This window comes from Mauremys reevesii, linkage group 26 (genome assembly GCF_016161935.1).
Source record: "Mauremys reevesii isolate NIE-2019 linkage group 26, ASM1616193v1, whole genome shotgun sequence".
NCBI lineage: Eukaryota > Metazoa > Chordata > Testudines > Geoemydidae > Mauremys > Mauremys reevesii.
The window spans coordinates 12,735,499-12,755,226 of record NC_052648.1 but is presented as its reverse complement, the minus strand read 5'-3'; positions in this window follow the sequence as shown (position 1 = coordinate 12,755,226).

Here is a 19,728-nt window from a genome sequence, read left to right as displayed (position 1 = left end):
ACCTGAGGAGGTTGTGAAGGCTAGGACTATAACAGTGTTTAAAAGAGAACTGGATAAATTCATGGTGGTTAAGTCCATAAATGGCTGTTAGCCAGGATGGGTAAGGAATGGTGTCCCTAGCCTCTGTTCGTCAGAGGATGGAGATGGATGGCAGGAGAGAGATCACTTGATCATTGCCTGTTAGGTTCACTTTCTCTGGGGCAAGGATGGGTGCCCATGATGAGGAAATTCAGGTGCAGTTGACCTGAACTCCTTGTCCGATCGGAAATCCTGGGTTTTATTAAATCCCTCCTAGAACATCTCCTGGAGGACAAAGAACTTTACAAGTTCAACTAATCTCACGCTTGTTGGCACAAAGGTGCTTCTAAGGTCCATTCCCACAGCATTTTGTGTCACCAACCCCAAAAGTTCAAAAATCACAAATCAGGCCTCCAAAAATCACGAGTCTGGCTTAAAAATCACGAGATTGTTCAATTTTAGGTTCTTTTAATTCACCTGCTGGTTTTTGACCCTTTGGGGCTCTTGTATTCAAGCTTTTCTCTGCAACCCTCAGAGCTAGAAACGCACCTGAGTCAAACGCTGAGATTCTCCGGTAATCACCAGACTCCATGAGCTGAGGCTTTAAGGAAAACACTACCAAATACCAGGAGATTCTCTAGGAAGTCAAGAGTTGGCAACACTGCCGTGAGGGCCTTAATCCTGCAGCCACATGTGAGGAGTTTTAAGGACTGCAGCAGCAGTGCTGATGTGTAGAGTTATGGACGTGGCAAGGATGTGCAGGATTGGGGGTGAGCAGGAAAGAACCGTGTTTAAAAGGACGTTATCAACTTACAAAACATACCTGATGTCAGTGCCCTGCATTGGGCACCTCTGAATGCTCTGACTGACAGAGACGAGCGAATACCAACATTTCTTGGGTTTCTGTTTGCTCACTGAGAACACGTTGCGCACAATCAGCCTCGTTGTTCGCCCTGTGGAACCATTTATTAAGTGCTCTCCCTTGTCACTGTTCTTTTTATTGTAGGACGGCCGGAGGGCCAGCGGAGAACAGGGCCCCACTGTGCAGGGCACGGCACAGAGTTAGAGACAGTCTCTGCCCTGGAGCGCTTCCTGTTGAAATTAACCAGACTGACCCCCAGGAAGCAGGAGGGATGTAACTGATGAGCAGAGTGACGGTTGCAAATGTCATGTTAGCGCTAGGAGTCTTTTGGGTGGGGAGTTGAAACAGTTCAGGTCAACTGCACCTGAATTTCCTCGTCATGGGCACCCACCCCAGGCTCCCGGCCTCTCAGCCATCACTTCCCTTGGGTGCAGACCCGTGTCTCTCTCTCCTTCCCTCCAGACCGGGGTTGTTCCAGGCTGCACAGTTCCCTGCCTGCATGGTGAGTTCCCCAGCAAGCCAGACGGCCTGACCTGGCCAGTGTCTGCACTTTGCTCTCTCCCTTCGAAGGCTGTGAACAAAGGAGCCGCCCACAGCGAGAAGCTGCCCCCCAGCTCTTTCTAAGCAGCACAGTTATTCTTAAGGTGAAACAATAAAAGAACCCCCAGAGCTTACCAGAGATCACCCCGGCTCCAACAAGTCAGCCCTTCACACCCCACCAAGGGGGTTTTCTGTGATCCCGAGTTCATAACAGCTTTTGCTCTGAACAAGAGCACACGTGCCCAGGTCAGCCTTTCCTTGCCACCGCTGGGGATGCTGATCCTCAGAGATGGTGGGGCGATGATCAGCCAGACTCAGGGTGTAGCTTCAAAAGAGTGGGTCCAGAGGTGGAATTTGCATCTCCCTCCCTCCCCCCAGGTATTTCCTAGGAAAACCACTTAATTTCGTTTGTCCCCAAAGTTCCTTCTTGTCTGGCAGCTTGCTTCAAAAAGTCCTTTGATGCTCAGAACACTGGTCACGCCTCCCCTAGAGAAGTCAGGGGAACCCCCCAAGAATACATGAACTTGGCCTCCAAAACTATTTAAACTAAATTCAAGATCTCCGAAGGATCTTGGCGGAAATTGCTGTGTCTGTCCTGGGGGGGGGATTCGCTAGATGGGGAGACCAGGGGAGGGAGTGGGGCAGTGGGAGGCAGTGGGGGGGGGCAGGCTGGGAGCAGGACTGGGACCAGGGGGAGTGAGACTGGGAAGGAGGGGTTGGAGCCAGCCAGTCAGTACAGGGGTGAGAATAGTGAGAGTCAAAGTGGCCTGGTGCTAGGATCTGTTTCTGTGGCTGTCCCTGGCTGGAATTTTTCTTCCCCAGAGTTGGCCACGTTTCAGGGGAAGAGGGCACTGCCTGGGTCCTAGTGCCCCCAACTAGCAGTGCGTGGGGGGGGGTGTCACCATTGCACAGCTGTGGGGCTGGCGGGTGTGTGAGGTGGCCCCAGCTGAGGGTCCTTGTTGCGGCTGCCCCTGCTCCCCTGTTGTTTGATTTGGTCTTTCACACATCAGGGGAGAGAAAACCCCCACCTAGAACATGGGACGGCAACACCCCCACAAACCGGCAGGGGGATGTGGGGACTAGGCTGGGAGCACCTCGGGGCCCGAGCCATGGAGCAGAACCTCACCGTGCCAGGGGCTCCACGGACACGCAGCCCCAAACAGCTCACAAGCAGGAGCAGAAACTGCTCATGTGGACTGACTCGGGGCCTGTCTCTGCCAGACGTTTGTCCTGGTTCAGCCGCATCGCTGCAGCTAGCGGGTGCATACAGAGGCGGATTAAGGTTTCCTGGGGCCCTCAGCCAGAGCAAGTGGGGGGCCCCCTCTCCACCCCTTCTGCCTGCAGCTCCACCCACAGCCCCACCCCTTTCTGCCCCTTCCCAAGCCGTGCCACCCCTGTTCCACCCAGGGTCCCCCCAGTGCAGCCCTACAACCCTTTCTGCGCTGGAGAAGCTCTGTCCTGGTGCCACCTGGGGCGCAGCGGGGAATGAGAGCTCCTTCAGTCCCAGGGGCCCAGCAGGGGGCCAGATGCTGGGGTTCCCCCCCCCCGCGCTTCTGCAGGGGACCAGGGTCGGGCACAGGGGCTTCCTTTGCTGCCACCTGGCTTCTGCTGGGGACGGATGGCAGGCGCTGGGTCTCCCCCTGCCCAGGGACATCTGCTGGGGATGGGGTTGGGAGTCCCTGGGGGGGCTTCCCCCATCCCGCAGCTGCTGCTGGGGATGGGTCAGGGGCTGCTGGGGGGTGGGGTTCTGGGGGCCTTCCAGTTGGCCCTGAACACGGGCCCCATCAGCCCACTGGCTAATGCGCTACTGGGTGCACGCCCTGATGCACCAGTCCGTAGCGGGTCTTCTACTGGGGTGGGTTATAAGGTGGAGCCACACCTGCACACAGGCCCTGGGCTTCATCCCTTCCCCGGGGGGCTGGGAACGGGCTGAGCTCTCGGGTAGATTCTGCCCTAGAAAGGAGACAAAACAGTGTTTCCGGAGCTTTGCAATTCACGAGGTGTCTCCCAGGTAACTGGCTGGGGGGCATTTCCTACCTCAGCCTCGGGGGAGATTCCAAGGCCCCATGGCAGTCAGGCATCCAGCGAATGTCAGCGGGAGGCTGAAGCCTCCCCTGGAAACTCTCCATTTTGCCGGGGGCTCATCCAAGGATGGCACTGTCTGCGGCGGCAGCCACGCTAGGAAAACGTTGCCTGTCCTGGAGCCCTCCTGGCATTGCAGCCGCTGGCTCGGGGCTTGTTAGCAGGTTGCTCCAGGCAAGAGCTAAGGAATCAGAGACTGCTGCCGGCAACACCAAGAGCTGTCCCCACGGGTGGATAAGGAGCAACACCCACCAGCTACCTGGGGAGTCACAGAGCACGGCCCAGAGGGAAGGAGAAGGCCAGAGGCCAGAGCAGGCTCATTCACAACAGCCCCACCAGGGAACGACGCAGACAGAGGGGGAGGTTTTCCATAGCCCAGCTCCATGGGTGGCTGTTCATTCCAGACGGGCCACGGAGTCAGCATCCGCGTAAGACCGGCCCTCGTGGGTTTGTTCCCAGAGGCAAGGAAAGAACTCCTGCCTCCCATTAAACTTTAGATGGGGAACGGATTTCTGCAGCCTGCATTGCCAAATTCACCGTTTTCACACTTACCCTGGGGCACCAGATTAGCTGAGCAAATGATCTAGACAGCGATCAGTGCAGGAAGCCGAGCGCCAGGACTCCTGGGTTCTAGCCCCAGAGGTGCAGCTTTGGTTACTACAAGAGTCACTCCAGGAAATCTTGTGGCTGGATTTTCCTTGTTAAAGAGCTGGATCATTTGTTTACCTCTAGTCACATTTCAGGTGTGATGACAGCGAGCAAACATGGGTCGGGGAACAGGCAGGTTATCTGGGCAGGCTCAGTTTACCCTGCTATAAAATCATTATAATACCACCTACCTACTTCCCAAGGCAATCATGAGGTTATAGTCCAGGCTACAGTTAAAACTGAGGTCGACTGACTTACCTATGTCACTCAGGGGTGTGAACCCCCCCCCCAAACGCTGTAGCTATGCTGACCTACAGCTGGGTCAATGGAGGAATGCGCCCATCAATCCAGCTGCTATCACTGGGGGAGGTGGAGTGCCTACAAAAAAGGGAAAACCCCTTTCTTCACTGCCTCTAGACTCTACCCAGTGGGGTTATACCACAGGACACCCCATAGGGCAGACCTGGCCTTAGTTCATTGATTATAAAGTGCTTTAAATTCCCAGCTCTGCATTCTGCAGGCCAAGAGACGTTTCTCTCCGATTTCTCTTTAGTTTTGTTCCCTAGAAGCTATATTTGTCAGCCCACTGTTTTGTTTTCACTTCCTTCTAGGTTCACTGATTCAAAAGCCTTCCTCACATGACAGATGGAAACTTTGAGCTGGCTGATGCAATGGCTTGATGATCTGCTTTGGTAATCGCGGGGGAGTTTCTGCAAAAGTCACAAGACCTGGTGATAATGGGTATTGTTTGCTCAGTGCCTCCCAGGCTCGGCCAGCAGAGCCTCCGAGAAGTCTACCTGGCAGAGCACAGGTAAACTAATCGAACAAAATCTGGCCATCTGTGGCTATTTTGAGCTTCACTATAGCAGTGGGCAAGAGAACCCAGATTCTGAGTCACAGCCATTTGAGCTAAAGGAAAATCTCTGTTAGTGGTATAGGGCCTATGACACGCAGCTGAGCAGTTCTGATTCCACACATCGGAAGGCAGTGGTGCATACACGCACTGTTGGGCGCTTTACCATATGTTGCATGTCTGAAGGACGTTCCACCTGACAGGCTCAGAGTTTTACAAATATTAACTAATTAAGCCTGAATGCAGCATGTGCGATTGCCTGCCTTGCAGGCAGGTGGTGTACGTGTGTATTCAGCACAAACAGCTCCGGGCCCTCGGACACCGAGTATGGGCTCTGGAGACCGGAGTGACTGAACTGGAGGAGCTCAGGGAGACAGCCAGGGACACAGACCAGGCTTTCCGGGACACAGCAGAGCAGGCCCAGCCCCAGTCTGGCAGCTTCTGTGCTACTGGGGAGGGTGAAAGTCTCGGGGAAGGAGAACAGAGGGAAACTGAGTCCTGTAGTTGGGACCCTCCTTCCAGAAGATGTCCTGGTATCCTCTCGCACTGAGGAAACCCCTCCAGGGGAGGGGACCCTGTTGTTAGGAAGAGACAGGAGACAGTAATGGGGGGTTGGTTATTAGAGAGTTGGGTTGTGATGACCGGGAGAACCACACGGGGAATTGCCTGCTGGGTGCGAATGTTGTGGATCTCTAGACAGACTTCAGTGCAGTGCTGGGGAGGAGCTGCTGGTCGTGGTACATGTAGGTACCAGTGATGTAGGGAAGGGCAGGAGGGAGGTCCTGGAGGCCACATTTAGGCTGCTAGGTCAGAGATTTGAGTCCAGACCCTCCCTGGGAGCATTCTCTGAAATGTTTCCAGTTCCACGCACGGGGCCAGTAAGACGGGCAGAACTGCAGGGCCCAGCGCGTGGATGAGACCATGGTGCTGGGAGGACCCAGAGAACCATGTGGGGAAGGAGGAGCCTGTACAGGAAGGATGGGCTGCACCGAAGCCAAAACAGAACCAGATTGCTGGCGTGGCAAATTCAGCCGTTCATCGAGGAGGGGGGAGCTGAGAGATGCACAGGAGCCAGGGCCGGCTCCAGACCCCAGTGCGCCAAGCGCGCGCTTGGGGCAGCATTTTGCCGGCAGGGCGGCAGCCGGCTCCAGCGGACCTTCCGCAGTCATGCCTGCCGGAGGTCCACCGGAGCAGCGGGACCAGTGGACCTCCCACAGGCATGACTGCAGAGGGTTCGCTGGTCCCGCGGCTCCACCACAGGCATGTCTGCAAGAGGTCCCCTGGAGCCGCGGGACCGGCGACCGCCAGAGCGCGCCCCACGGCGCGCCGCCCTGCTTGGGGCAGCGGGATTCCTAGAGCCACCCCTGACAGGAGCACACGGTTCTGAGACATCCCTTAGGGGAGGATTTACTGAAGGGGATTCTCTACATCCTAGTAAAGAGGAGGGGATAGAGGTTGATAACGTGCAGGTAGGAACTGCAGAGAAACAGTCAAATGAAAGAGTCCCATTCAATGACATCACACGAAGGCAGACAACTAACTAGCAGCAAATGTTCTATGTGCTTGTACACAGATGCTAGAAGTCTAAATATTAAGATGGGTGAAGTTGAGCACCTGGTATTAAATGAGGCTATTGATACAGGCGGCATCACAGAAACCTGGTGGAAGGATGATAACCGGGACATTGTAATACTGGGGTACAATATATACAGGACTGGCAGAGTAGCTGCGCTGGTGGGCGAGCGGCGCTGTATGTGAAGGGAAGCACAGAGTCAAATATAGTGAAAATCAGACTCAGACGGTACCAGAGAATCTCTGTGGGTAGAAATTCCATGCGTGAATAAGCACAGAGCAGTAGGAATGAATTACCGACCCCCTGACCAGGATGGTGACTGTGACAGGCTCAGGGAGATTAGAGAGGCTACAGTAACAATGGGGGATTTCATCTCTCCCCATACTGAGTGGGGACATGTCACCACAGGACGAGGTGCAGAGACACATTTCTAGACACCGTTAATGGCTGCTTCTTGGAGCAGCTAGTCCCGGAACCCACAAGGGGAGATTCTTGATTTAGCTCTAAGCGATGCATAACACAGCGACTATAATGAAATTAAATTTAACGCCCTTGTAAGGGGGAAAGTACCAAGGAAACCCATCGCAGGAGCATTAACTTCAAAAACAGAACCAGCACAACAATGAAGCAGCAAGTTAAACGGATATTAAAAGAACCGTCGCAAGAGTGAAATGCCTGCAAGCTGCATGGAAATTATTTCAAAACACCATACTAGGGGCTCAAACTAAATGTAAACCCCAAATAAAACAAAACAATGAGAGGACCAAAAAATGTCACCATGGCTGAACAATAGTGTAAAAGAGGAAGTTAGCGGCAAAAAGGCTCCTTTAAAAATTGGAAGTCCAGTCCTACCGAGGAAAATGGAAAGGAGCATCAACTCTGGCAAGTCAAGTGTAGAAGTATAATTAAGCAGGCAAAAAAAACCCAAAAAAGGTAAAGCACAACTAGCAAAAGACACAAAAATTAACAGCAAAAATGTTTTTTAGTACATGCGAAGCAGGAAGCTGCCAAACAAGCAGTGGGGCCACTGGACGATCGAGATGCTGCAGGAGCACTCAAGGAAGACAAGGCCATTGTGGAGAAGCTAAAGGAATTCTTTGCATCAGTCTTCACTACAGAGGAGGAGGGAGATTCCCACATCTGAGCCATTCTTTTTTAGGTGACAAATCTGAGGAAACGTCTCAGATTGAGGAGTTGACAGAGGAGGTTTTAGAACAAATTGATAAATTAAACGGCGATAAGTCACCAGGACCAGGTGGGATTCACCCAAGAGTTCTGAAGAAATTCCAAAATATGAAACTATTAACTGTGGTATGTAACCTGTTGCTTAAATCAGCCTCTGTACCAGATGACTGTAACGTAAAGCCAATTTCAAAAAAAGGCTCCAGAAGCAATCCCAGCAATTCCAGGCTGGTGAGCCTGACTTCAGTACCAGGCAAACTGGAGGAAAGTACAGAATTATCAGACACATAGATGAACACGATAGGTTGGGGAAGAGTCAATGTGGCTTTCGTAAAGGGAAATCATGCCTCACCAATCTATTAGAATTCTTTGAGGGGGTCCACAAGCATGTGGACAAGGGGGATCCAGAGGCTATAGTGTACTAGGACTTTCAGAAAGCCTTTGACAAGGTCCCCCACCAAAGTCTCTTAAGCAAACTAAGCAGTCATGGGATAAGAGGGAAGGTCCCCTCATGGATCAGTAGCAGGTTAAAAGACAGGATACCAAGAGTAGGAATAAATGGTCAGTTTTCACAACGGAGAGAGGAAAATAGTGGTGTCCCCCAGGCGTCTCTACTGGGACCAGTCCTATTCAACATATTCATAAATGATCTATGAAAAGGGGTAAACAATCAGGTGGCAAAGTTTACAGATGATACAAAATTACCCAGGACAGTTAAGTCCAGAGCAGATCGCAAAGAGCTACAAAGGGATCTCACAAAACTGGGCGCCTGGGCAACAAAATGGCAGCTGAAAATCAATGTTGATAAATGCAAAGTGATGCGCATTGGAAACCATGATCCCAAGCTAAGTTCCCTGTAAGCCCCACCGGAGCTGCAGTGGCCAGGGAGAGGAGCCCCTCCCCGAGCCCGACCCACCCAGCCCCACCGGGCCTGGGAGAGGTGCCTCTCACCCGCCCCGAGCTGCTGCAGTGAGAAAGGGCTGGGGGAGTCCTCTCTCCCCACTGCAGCCCTGGGGCAGCCTGCACCCCAAACCCCTCAGCCCCACCCCCGCACACCCCCGCACCCCAACCCTGTGCCACAGCCCCGAGCCCCCTCCCACACTCCGAACCCCTCAGCCCCACCCCCACTACACATCACCTCCCTACTGGTGCACATAACAAAATTCATTCCGCACATGGATGTAAAACATTCGAAAGAACACTGATCCCAAATATAGATACAAAAAGATGGAGACGAAATTAGCTGTTACCAGCCAAGAAGGAAATCTTGGAGTTATTGTGGCAGAGGCGGATTAAGGTCTCCTGGGACCCCAGGCCAGAGCAAGTGGGGGCTGGTGCCAGAACGGTCACCCCACCCCACCCCTTCTGCCTGCGGTCCTGCCCCTTCCCCTGCAGCCCTGCCTCTGTTTTCCCCTTGTGGGCCCATTGGATAATCCACCACTGATTCGTGGAGAGTTCCCTGAAAACATCCGCTCAATGTGCAGCAGGAATCAAAAACGCGAACAGAATGTTGGGCACCATTAGGAAAGGGATAGAGACTAAGGCAGAAAATATCATAACAACACTACAGAGACTAGAAGAGACTGTCTAGGAAGGAGTACGGCAGGAAAGGATCTAGGGGTTATAGTGGACCACAAGCTAAATGTGAGTCAGTGTGATGCTGTTGCAAAAAAAGCAAACGTGATTCTGGGATGCATTAACCGGTGTGTTGTGAGCAAGACACGAGAAGTCGTTCTTCCGCTCTACTCTGCGCTGGTTAGGCCTCAACTGGAGTGTGTCCATTTCTGGGCACCACATTTCAAGAAAGATGTGGAGAAATTGGAGAGGGTCCAGGGAAGAGCAACAAGAATGATTAAAGGTCTAGAGAACATGACCTAGGAAGGAAGGCTGAAAGAATTGGGTTTGTTTAGTTTGGAAAAGAGAAGACGGCAGGTTCTGGGCACCACCAAAATTTCTACAAACCTGCCACCCCTGCCCTGCAGACCTGAACTCCAGCATTCTCAGGACACTTGCTATTAGTGGCCATGGCTGCTGCTGATATCCAGCCTCTCTCTCCTCTCTGAGTGAGTCCTCTCTCTCTGGGGATGGAACGGGAACCAAACCAAAAGACCATCTCAACATTAACAGCCCAAAAAAAAAAAAATCATGAGTTGACTCTCCAAAATCTATTCTGGCTGCCTCGGGTGCAAAAATACTAGTTTCGGCTCCTCTGCCTGACTCACATGAGAAGTGGGCAGCTCAATATTCTGGCAAAGCATTCTCAGCCCACATTGTTTTCCTGGGACTGAAGAAAGGCTGAGAGAATTGGGTTTGTTTAGTTTGGAAAAGAGAAGACGGAGAGGGGACATGATAGCAGTTTTCAGGTATCTAAAAGGGTGTCATAAGGAGGTGGGAGAAAACTTGTTCACCTTAGCCTCTAAGGATAGAACAAGAAGCAATGGGCTTAAACTGCAGCAAGGGAGGTTTAGGTTGGACATTAGGAAAAAGTTCCTAACTCTCACGGTGGTTAAACGCTGGAATAAATTGCCTAGGGAGGTTGTGGAATCTCCATCTCTGGAGATATTTAAGAGTAGATTAGATAAATATCTATCCGGGATGGTCTAGACAGTAATTGGTCCTGCCATGAGGGCAGGGGACTGGACTCGATGAGCTCTCGAGGTCCCTTCCAGTCCTTGAATCTATGAATAAATCCATGGTACGTCCACATGGTGACTACAGCATGGAATTCTGGTCACCTCATTTCAAAACACATATATTAGAACTGGAAAAAGTACAGAGATTACTTACAAGATTAGGGGTCTGGAACAATTTCCATGTGAAATTTCCTTCGTGTGAAATTTCCTTCCCATAACACACGAATCACAGGTTCCCCCAACAAACTGAATAGCCAGACGGTTTAAAACAACCAAAAGAAAGTTCTTCACCCAACACACGGTCAATCTGTAGAACTCATTGCCAGGGGATGTTGTGGAGGCCAAAAGTATAACTGGGTTTAAAAAAGAATTAGATAAACTCATTGAAGACATGTCTGTCAATGACTATTAGCCAAGATGGTCAGGGATGCAGCCCCATGCGCTGGGTGTCCCTAAGCCTCTGACTGTCAGAAGCTGGAACTGGACGGCAGCGGATGGATCACTTGATAATTGCCCTGTTCTGTTCACTCCCTCTGAAGCAGGTGGCCCATGCCACTGTCAGAAGACAGGATACTAAGCTAGATGGGCCATTGGGCCGACCTGGCAGGCCATTCTTATGGTCCATTTTTCAGATGGGGAAAGGCCTTATTTACAGTCACACAGCGGATCAGGGGCAGAGCCAAGCCCTGAGCTCAGGAGCCCTGACTCCAGCGCGAGGCGAGTGAGGCACTTGCCTCAGGCACACAAAGCCCAGGGGCGCAGGAAAAAAAAGCCACTGGCTGGCACAGAGATAAACAAACGGAGCTATCCTATCTCCTAGAGCCGGAAGGGACCCTGCAGGGTCATTGAGTCCAGCCCCTGCCTTCACTAGCAGGACCAAGCACTGATTTTGCCCCAGATCCCTAAGTGGCCCCCTCAAGGATTGAACTCCCAACCCTGGGTTTAGCAGGTCAATGCTCAAACCACTGAGCTACCCCTCCCTCCTAAATATTTAAAATCCAGGTGATCTCCCCCGCCCCATGTGCCTCCCCCGAGTGTCCCCTGCCCTGACTTGCTCCCCCCCTTCCAAGCCTGGAGCAGAGCAGCTCCATGTTGCCTCCCTGAAGCAACTGCTGCCGCAGGGTCCTAGTGCCCCCACCTCAGTGCCAGGGCAGACTGACTCTGAGCCTGCCCTTCCCCCTCAGACCCTTTCATTTTCCAATGGGACCCTCCAGCAGCCCAGGGGGCCGCCCCACCCGCAGTCACCGCTCCTGTCCCATGCTGGGCAAGGAGGCAGCCCCATCCCCCACCCCCAGTGAGGCTACAGTCAGGGGCAACAGCGGGGGAGGAGGGGCACGCAGCGCCCCCGGCACCCACCACGGGGGAGGCGAGGGAGATTCCTGGGCCTGAGGGGCCCTAGGAGCACACGCAGTGACAGTAGGGGGGTGAGTGTGCTGCTGGGGGGGCTCCTCCCCCAGAACTTGCTGCTGCCGGCAGGGAAAGGGCTGGGGGGAGCCCTCCTCTCTGGCCCCTGTCCCAGGGCAGCCTGCCTGCACCCCAAACTCATCCCCAGCCCTGCCCCACCCCGAGCCCACACCCCCAGCCAGAGCTTTCACCCCCCCCACACCCTAACCCACTGCCCGAGCCCGGAGCTCCCCCACACCCCAAGCCTCCCATTCCCAGCCCCAGCCAGAGCCCTCACCCCCCTGCACCCTGACCCTCTGCCTGAGCCCTGAGCCCCTCCCACACCCTAAACCTTCCATTCCCAGCCCGACAGAGCCCTCACCCCTACTCTCACCCTGAGCCCCTCCCACACTCCAAACCCCTCATCTGCAGCCACAACCCACAGCCCTCACCCCTGCACCCCATCCCTCTGCACCCCTCCCATCCCCAAACTCCCTCCCAGAGCCTTAGGCATGTGAGGGGGGGAATTTGGAGGGGCAGGTTCTGGGCACCACCAAAATTTCTACAAACCTGCCACCCCTGCCCTGCAGACCTGAACTCCCAGCATTCTCAGGACACTTGCTAATCCCTAGTGGCCACTGCTGATATCCAGCACCTCCCTCCTCTCTTAACCTGTGAGTCCCTCTCTGGATTGGAACTGGACGGGAACCAAAGACCATCTTGGAAGCAACATTACCAGCCCAAGCAGTCAAAAATCATGAGTTGACTCTCCAAAATCACAGGCTCTATTGCCGCCGCTTCATCCATTCTTCGGCGGCAATTCGGCGGCAGGCCCTTCCCTCCGAGAGGGACTGAGGGACCCGCCGCCGAATTGCTGCCAAAGAGCCGCCCCTGGGGGAGGGCGCAATTTTATATTCTTGCCTCGGGTGCAAAAATACCTAGTTACGGCTCTGCCTGACTCACAGTCCTGTGCTTTAATCTCAAGGCCGTCCTCCATCTCAGTTGTGTCAGCTGATCGGCCCTGCGGAGAAGTGGGCAGCTCAATATTCCGGCAAAGCATTCTCAGCCCACATTGTTTTCCTGCGACAGGCGACCTTACAAACAGTGTCACAGAATCACAGAATATCAGGGTTGGAAGGGACCTCAGGAGGTATCTAGTCCAACCCCCTGCTCAAAGCAGGACCAATTCCCAACTAAATCATCCCAGCCAGGGCTTTGTCAAGCCTGACCTTAAAAACCTCTAAGGAAGGAGATTCCACCATCTCCCTAGGGAACCCATTCCAGTGCTTCACCACTCTCTGAGTGAAAAAGTTTTTCCTAATATCCAACTTAAACCTCCCCCACTGCAACTTGAGACCATTACTCCTTGTTCTGTCATCAGGTACCACTGAGAACAGTCTAGATCCATCCTCTCTGGAACCCCCTTTCAGGTAGTTGAAAGCAGCTATCAAATCCCCCCCATTCTTCTCTTCTGCAGACTAAACAATCCCAGTTCCCTCAGCCTCTCCTCATAAGTCATGTGCTCCAGCCCCCTAATCATTTTTGTTGCCCTCCGCTGGACTCTTTCCAATTTTTCCACATCCTTCTTGTAGTGTGGGGCCCAAAACTGGACACAGTACTCCAGATGAGGCCTCACCAATGCCAAATAGAGGGGAATGATCACATCTCTCGATCTGCTGGCAATGCCCCGACTTATACAGCCCAAAATGCCATTAGCCTTCTGGGCAACAAGGGCACCCTGCTGACTCATATTCAGCTTCTCGTTCACTGTAACCCCTAGGTCCTTTTCTGCAGAGCTGTGTCTTCACTATCCTGTCACATGCTATCCAGTCGGATGTCCTGCAGGGGCCAATACCAGATGGTCAGAGCTGGATTAATTCTCCTGTGGGCCTGGGGCTATTAGATTTTGCAGGGCCCCGTATACAAGTCTTTTTCCTAATTTAAAACAAAATGATCACAATTATGGCATCGGGGCTATTAATGCTATATTCAACCTGCCTTTTAATTAACATAAAGCCATTCTGTGGTTACATTTCAGTCTTCAGACATGTAGAATATAGTTAAGATGATTCAAAATAGCCTACTTCTTCCCTTAGAACAGCTGCTAGATTAGTTTCTTTCTGGGAGGGAGTTTGGACACAGGAGGGGATTCTGACCTGGGGCAGGGAGTTGGGGTGCAGGTCGGGATGCAGGGTCTGGGAGGGAGTTTGGGCACAGAGGGGATTCTGACCTGGGGCAGGGAGTTGGGGTGCAGGATGGGATGCAGGGTCTGGGGGGGAGTTTGGGCACAGGAGGGGATTCTGACCTGGGGCAGGGAGTTGGGGTGCAGGACAGGATGCAGGGTCTGGGAGGGAGTTTGGGCACAGGAGGGGATTCTGACCTGGGGCAGGGAGTTGGGGTGCAGGATGGGATGCAGGGTCTGGGAGGGAGTTTGGGCACAGGGATTCTGACCTGGGAAGGGAGTTGGGGTGCCGGAGGGGATGCAGGGTCGGGGGGGGAGTGTGGGCGCAGGAGGGGATTCTGACGGTGGGCAGGGAGTTGGGGTGCAGGACGGGATGCAGGCTCTGGGAGGGAGTTTGGGCGCACAGGGGATTCTGACCTGGGGCAGGGAGTTGGGGTGCAGGACGGGATGCAGGGTCTGGGAGGGAGTTTGGGCACAGGAGGGGATTCTGACCTGGGGCAGGGAGTTGGGGTGCAGGACGGGATGCAGAGTCTGGGAGGGAGTTTGGGCGCAGGAGGGGATTCTGACCTGGGGCAGGGAGTTGGGGTGCAGGACGGGATGCAGGGTCTGGGAGGGAGTTTGGGCGCAGGAGGGGATTCTGACCTGGGGCAGGGGGTTGGGGTGCAGGACGGGATGCAGGGTCTGGGAGGGAGTTTGGGCGCACAGGGGATTCTGACCTGGGGCAGGGGGTTGGGGTGCAGGACGGGATGCAGGCTCTGGGAGGGAGTTTGGACACAGGAGGGGATTCTGACCTGGGGCAGGGGGTTGGGGTGCAGGACGGGATGCGGTGTCTGGGAGGGAGTTTGGACACAGGAGGGGATTCTGACCTGGGGCAGGGGGTTGGGGTGCAGGACGGGATGCAGGCTCTGGGAGGGAGTTTGGACACAGGAAGGGATTCTGACCTGGGGCAGGGGGTTGGGGTGCAGGACGGGATGCAGGGTCTGGGGGGGAGTTTGGGCGTACAGGGGATTCTGACCTGGGGCAGGGAGTTGGGGTGCAGGACGGGATGCAGGCTCTGGGAGGGAGTTTGGGCGCACAGGGGATTCTGACCTGGGGCAGGGAGTTGGGGTGCAGGACGGGATGCAGAGTCTGGGAGGGAGTTTGGGCGCAGGAGGGGATTCTGACCTGGGGCAGGGGGTTGGAGTGCAGGACGGGATGCAGGGTCTGGGAGGGAGTTTGGACACAGGAGGGGATTCTGACCTGGGGCGGGGAGTTGGGGTGCAGGACGGGATGCAGGGTCTGGGAGGGAGTTTGGGCACACAGGGGATTCTGACCTGGGGCAGGGAGTTGGGGTGCAGGACGGGATGCAGGGTCTGGGAGGGAGTTTGGGCACACAGGGGATTCTGACCTGGGGCAGGGGGTTGGGGTGCAGGACGGGATGCAGGCTCTCGGAGGGAGTTTGGGCACACAGGGGATTCTGACCTGGGGCAGGGGGTTGGGGTGCAGGTCGGGATGCAGGGTCTGGGAGGGAGTAGGGGCGCAGGAAGGGATTCTGACCTGGGGCAGTGGGTTGGGGTGCAGGACGGGATGCATGGTCTGGGTGGGAGTTTGGGCACAGAGGGGATTCTGACCTGGGGCAGGGAGTTGGGGTGCAGGAGGGGGTAAGAAGCGTAGGCTCTGGCCGGGAGGCACTTACTACAGGTGGTTCCTGACCGGCGGCGCAGCAGGGCTCAGGCAGGCTGACTGCGTGCCGTGGCCCCACGACGCTCCCAGAAGCAGCCGGCTGCTGGCACCTCTCTGCGCGCCTCTGAGGGGAGGGGGATAGCGTATCTCTGTGCTCTGCCCACACCAGGGGCGGCTCTAGCCATTTCACCGCCCCAAGCACGGCGGCATGCCACAGGGGGTGCTCTGCCGCTCGCCGGTCCCACGGCTCTGGTGGACCTCCCGCAGGGTCCACCGAAGCCGCGGGACCAGCGGACCCTCCGCAGTCATGCCGCCGAAGGCCGCCTGCCTGCCGCCCTCCCGGCGACCGGCAGAGCGCCCCCCGCGGCATGCTGCACCAAGCACGCGCTTGGCGTGCTGGGGCCTGGAGCTGCCCCTGGCCCACACCCACAAGCGCCGCCTCCGCAGCTTCCATTGGCCAGTTCCCAGCACGGAACTGCCTCCCCCTCAGAGGCCGCAGAGACGTGCCAGCAGCCGGCTGCTTCAGGGAGCCGTGTGGGGCCATGGCGTGCAGGCAGCCTGCTTGAGCCCTGCACCGCTGGACTTTTAGCGGCCTGGAGATCACGATCAGCTGGCAGAGGCTCCAGGATCGACCAGTCGATCACAATCAATGAGTTGGTGACCACTGAATCGTCTATAATTATGGATTTATTTGTGCGGGCCCCCCTTAGCCTGAGGCCCTGGGCTGCGGCCCCTGCGTTCATCCAGCCCTGCAGATGGTTAAAAGGAGGATAACCCCCCGACACACCCATAAGTGCCTGAAAACACATCCCACCACACCTGTACCTGAGGGGAGGGACATTCCTGGCTGACTATACAGGTGATTGGGTTCTGGCCCAAAGCACGTCGGGTGAGCACCCCATCGTTATCAGCGCTTGCACAGCTGCAATGCCAAGTGGCCTCCTTTTGAAAGTTCAGCCCTGCTGTTTGCCAGCACAAGCTCCTGTGGCAATGAGTTCCACAAGCTGCCCTCAGACTGCACAACCGAGCTTTAGCCCTCCCGTCTACACTGCCACATATGGCCAGGCTCGCATGGAGCTGGGGCCTGGGTTTGAGCCAGGTGCCCAGATGTGGTTGATTTGGGGGGGTGTAGACAGGGCTGACGTTAGAGGTGAAGGAGGCAGCTCTCAGGAAAAGGCGTGTGTTTCTGTGCGGGAGAGAGAGAGACACAGACACCCTGTGTGGACTGCAAAAATAACCATGTCTGAACACAGCTGCAGCCAAAGGATGTTCCACGTGGTTTATTCTTGCCTGTGTGGACATGCTACCGCCAGGCGAGAGCCTCGGTTTGTGGTCTACGTGCCAGGCAGTTATAGCATGGACTTTAGTAAGGGAAATAACCTGAAAAACAAACATGCACGGGGAGCATCCATGTTCACATCAGGATGTCTGTGCAGAGTAAACAGGATCTGGGCAGGGGAGTGTCCTGGGTGAGTGGGTGGGAGAGTTAGACAATGGGAGTGGGTTGGGGCTGGCACCCTATAGAGCATGGAACCTCCAAACGCACCTGTGGGGAACCCACAGAAATGGGTTCTTTTCTTCTGCACCTGCTGGGCAGGGCTGTGGACCAGGGGGAGGGGCAGGGCTTCCAGGGACCTTGGACTAGTGCAGAAAAGTCTTCCCAGCCTAGGGAGATTTGCCCCAGGTCCCAAAAGGGTTAGAGGGGCCAGAGGTCAGAGCAGCAGCAAGAACCCACAGCCCTGCCGAGCTGGCAGCGTTCCTTAAAACCTGTCCGACACGACCGCTGCGCTGTGAATGGTGAAATCCATGGAAATCTCTCAGTGCCTCTGGAGTCGGGTCACTCGGCTCCACTGGGCTAAGGCTAATTAAGCCAAGCAATCTCTGGCACATGCAGGTTCCTGGCTGCTGCAGGGAAATGTTAAAAAGTGAAGCCTGCACTTGCACACCTGGGAGTCTCAAAGGCAGCCAGATCACTGTTGACGCTGGTGCATCTATCCGAGGGGTGTGCACTGGTGCAAAACCCCCAGTGCGGAGAAGCCATTGGACACCTACCAATGGATTTAAGTGCCTGATTTTAATAATACAAATAATGCCTCACTGGTATGGGGACATTTCCAGCTGTAGGCACCCATGGTTGAAAACTGTCCTTCGTATTTTTGAAATGAAGTTAAATCTTAGGAAGTATTTAGTTAGGGCCTGATCCTGCAAACACCGGTGTGCAGCGCTTACTCCCTTCAGCTGGCTCATGGAACGCAGCAGTTACTCACTGCGGTAAACATGGCCAAGCCCTCAGCAGCAGTTAGGTGCATAAGGGAATTAGGAGCCTAACTACCTTGGAGGATCTGGGCCCGGTAGTGTTCCCAGGATTGGGCCCTTAGATTGTAACTCTCTTGGAAAAGAGACATCGGGCCTGATTCTTGCCTGCCTTGCACCTTGTGTGATTTACACCAGAGTCAGTGGGTGTCGAGTGCTGGTGACAGCAGGGATCCTGCTTCGGTGTTTAGCACTCGCTTCGCACGGACGTACAGAATTAGTGCAGAATCAGACCCCTTGCCTCTTCGGTTGAGCCCTTCCTCTCTGTTGTTGTCTGTGCAGACCTATTGCATCGGGTGAATAACAAGCTCGTCATAGTGCAAAACAATTACTCATGTAATTAGAACCATTGTGCCATATTTTTTTCATTGCACAGACACACGCCCACCGAGCGCCCCTGCTCACATGTGGTGCCGTGGTGGGGCCTAAAATTAGCGCTGTGTGTTTGCAGGATCCAACATTAGTCACATGAGTAGCTTGACTCATGGACTAGTCCTGTTGGTTGCAGTTAGGTTAACGGCCTCCATAAGTGCCTGAGAGACACAGGAGCAATTCGAGTTTGACACGTACAGCCTGGTTTGCAAAGCATTATTGTGGGTGGCGCGTAAGCACCATCTTTCAGTCAGGAGCAACGTAAAGGGGACGTGAGAACAGCAGGAGCAACTAAAATACAGGGCACACAGAGAGGCGTGAGCAGGTCAGACTCGATGGTCCCAGGGGGCTCTTCTGACCTTGGAATCTGTGCATCTAAGATGAACATGTGGCCAAGGGGTTTCAGAGGCAGAGCTTGTGGCTCTCAGTGTGGGACTGTTTTTGTCCGAGTGTGAGAGGAGGGGCACAGGCAGGCCAGGAAGCCAGGCAGACATTAACAGAAGCGCTGGGAAGATGGTCCTGACAGGAAGCTTTTGGGGCACAGTGCTGGCTGGAAAAACTGGCTTGGACCAGCAAGCAAAGGAGCTGTCTGTCTTCTGCTGCTGCCTGAGCCCTGTGTTCAGGGAAACGGGACTTGGTGTATAATCGCTGTAAGTAAACAGGATTGCACCAAAGAACATACCTGGCTCTACCAGCAATTTCTCCTCCTACTGGAAACAGCTCACAGGGCCCCGGTTGGGTTACCAGGGTAAGAGCAGTACCCACAATGCCCCCTGAATACCCTGAGAAGCGGGACTTGCTTTCAAAGCCACGTTGCCTTTACTCCTTCACCCTTTGCCTCAGCTCTGCGGAGTCCCCCTTCTTTGGGCAGAGGCTCCTTCGCGCATGGATTCATTGCAAGGCAGCTGCTTAGCTCACTGGCTGGCCTTGGGCACTTCCTCTGCACCAGGCGGTTCCGCATTCGTACCCTCAGTTCTCTAGACCAATCTTACCGGATCCAGCCAATTGCTGGCAAGACCCCCACAGAGTGCAGGGCCTCAGGAGCGCCGGGTGCAGCCTGCACCCCAGGGTAGCAAAGATTCCACTGGCTAAAGAGGGAGCCAGGGCAGCTGCTCCCACCACAACTGACTCTGGGCCTCCCCCGCGGTTTACACTAGGACCGGGCAGAGGCCCGCGCAGTGACCCGGGGGCTGTCCGGGGCGCGGCTTTCGGGGGGGCACAGGGGGCACCTGGGCGCTATTTTGATGGAACAATCTGGGGTGTAGAGAACAAAACAGCAGCAAGAGGCAGGTTTTCTTTCCCCGTCAATCGGCGCAGCGAGGCAGGCCAGGCCGGGCTCCCGGGGAGCGGGTAACACGCCCTCGCCGAGCACCGGGGAGAGCTCCGGAGCGGGGTGTGGGGCCGGCCGGCCGGGCTGCTAACAAC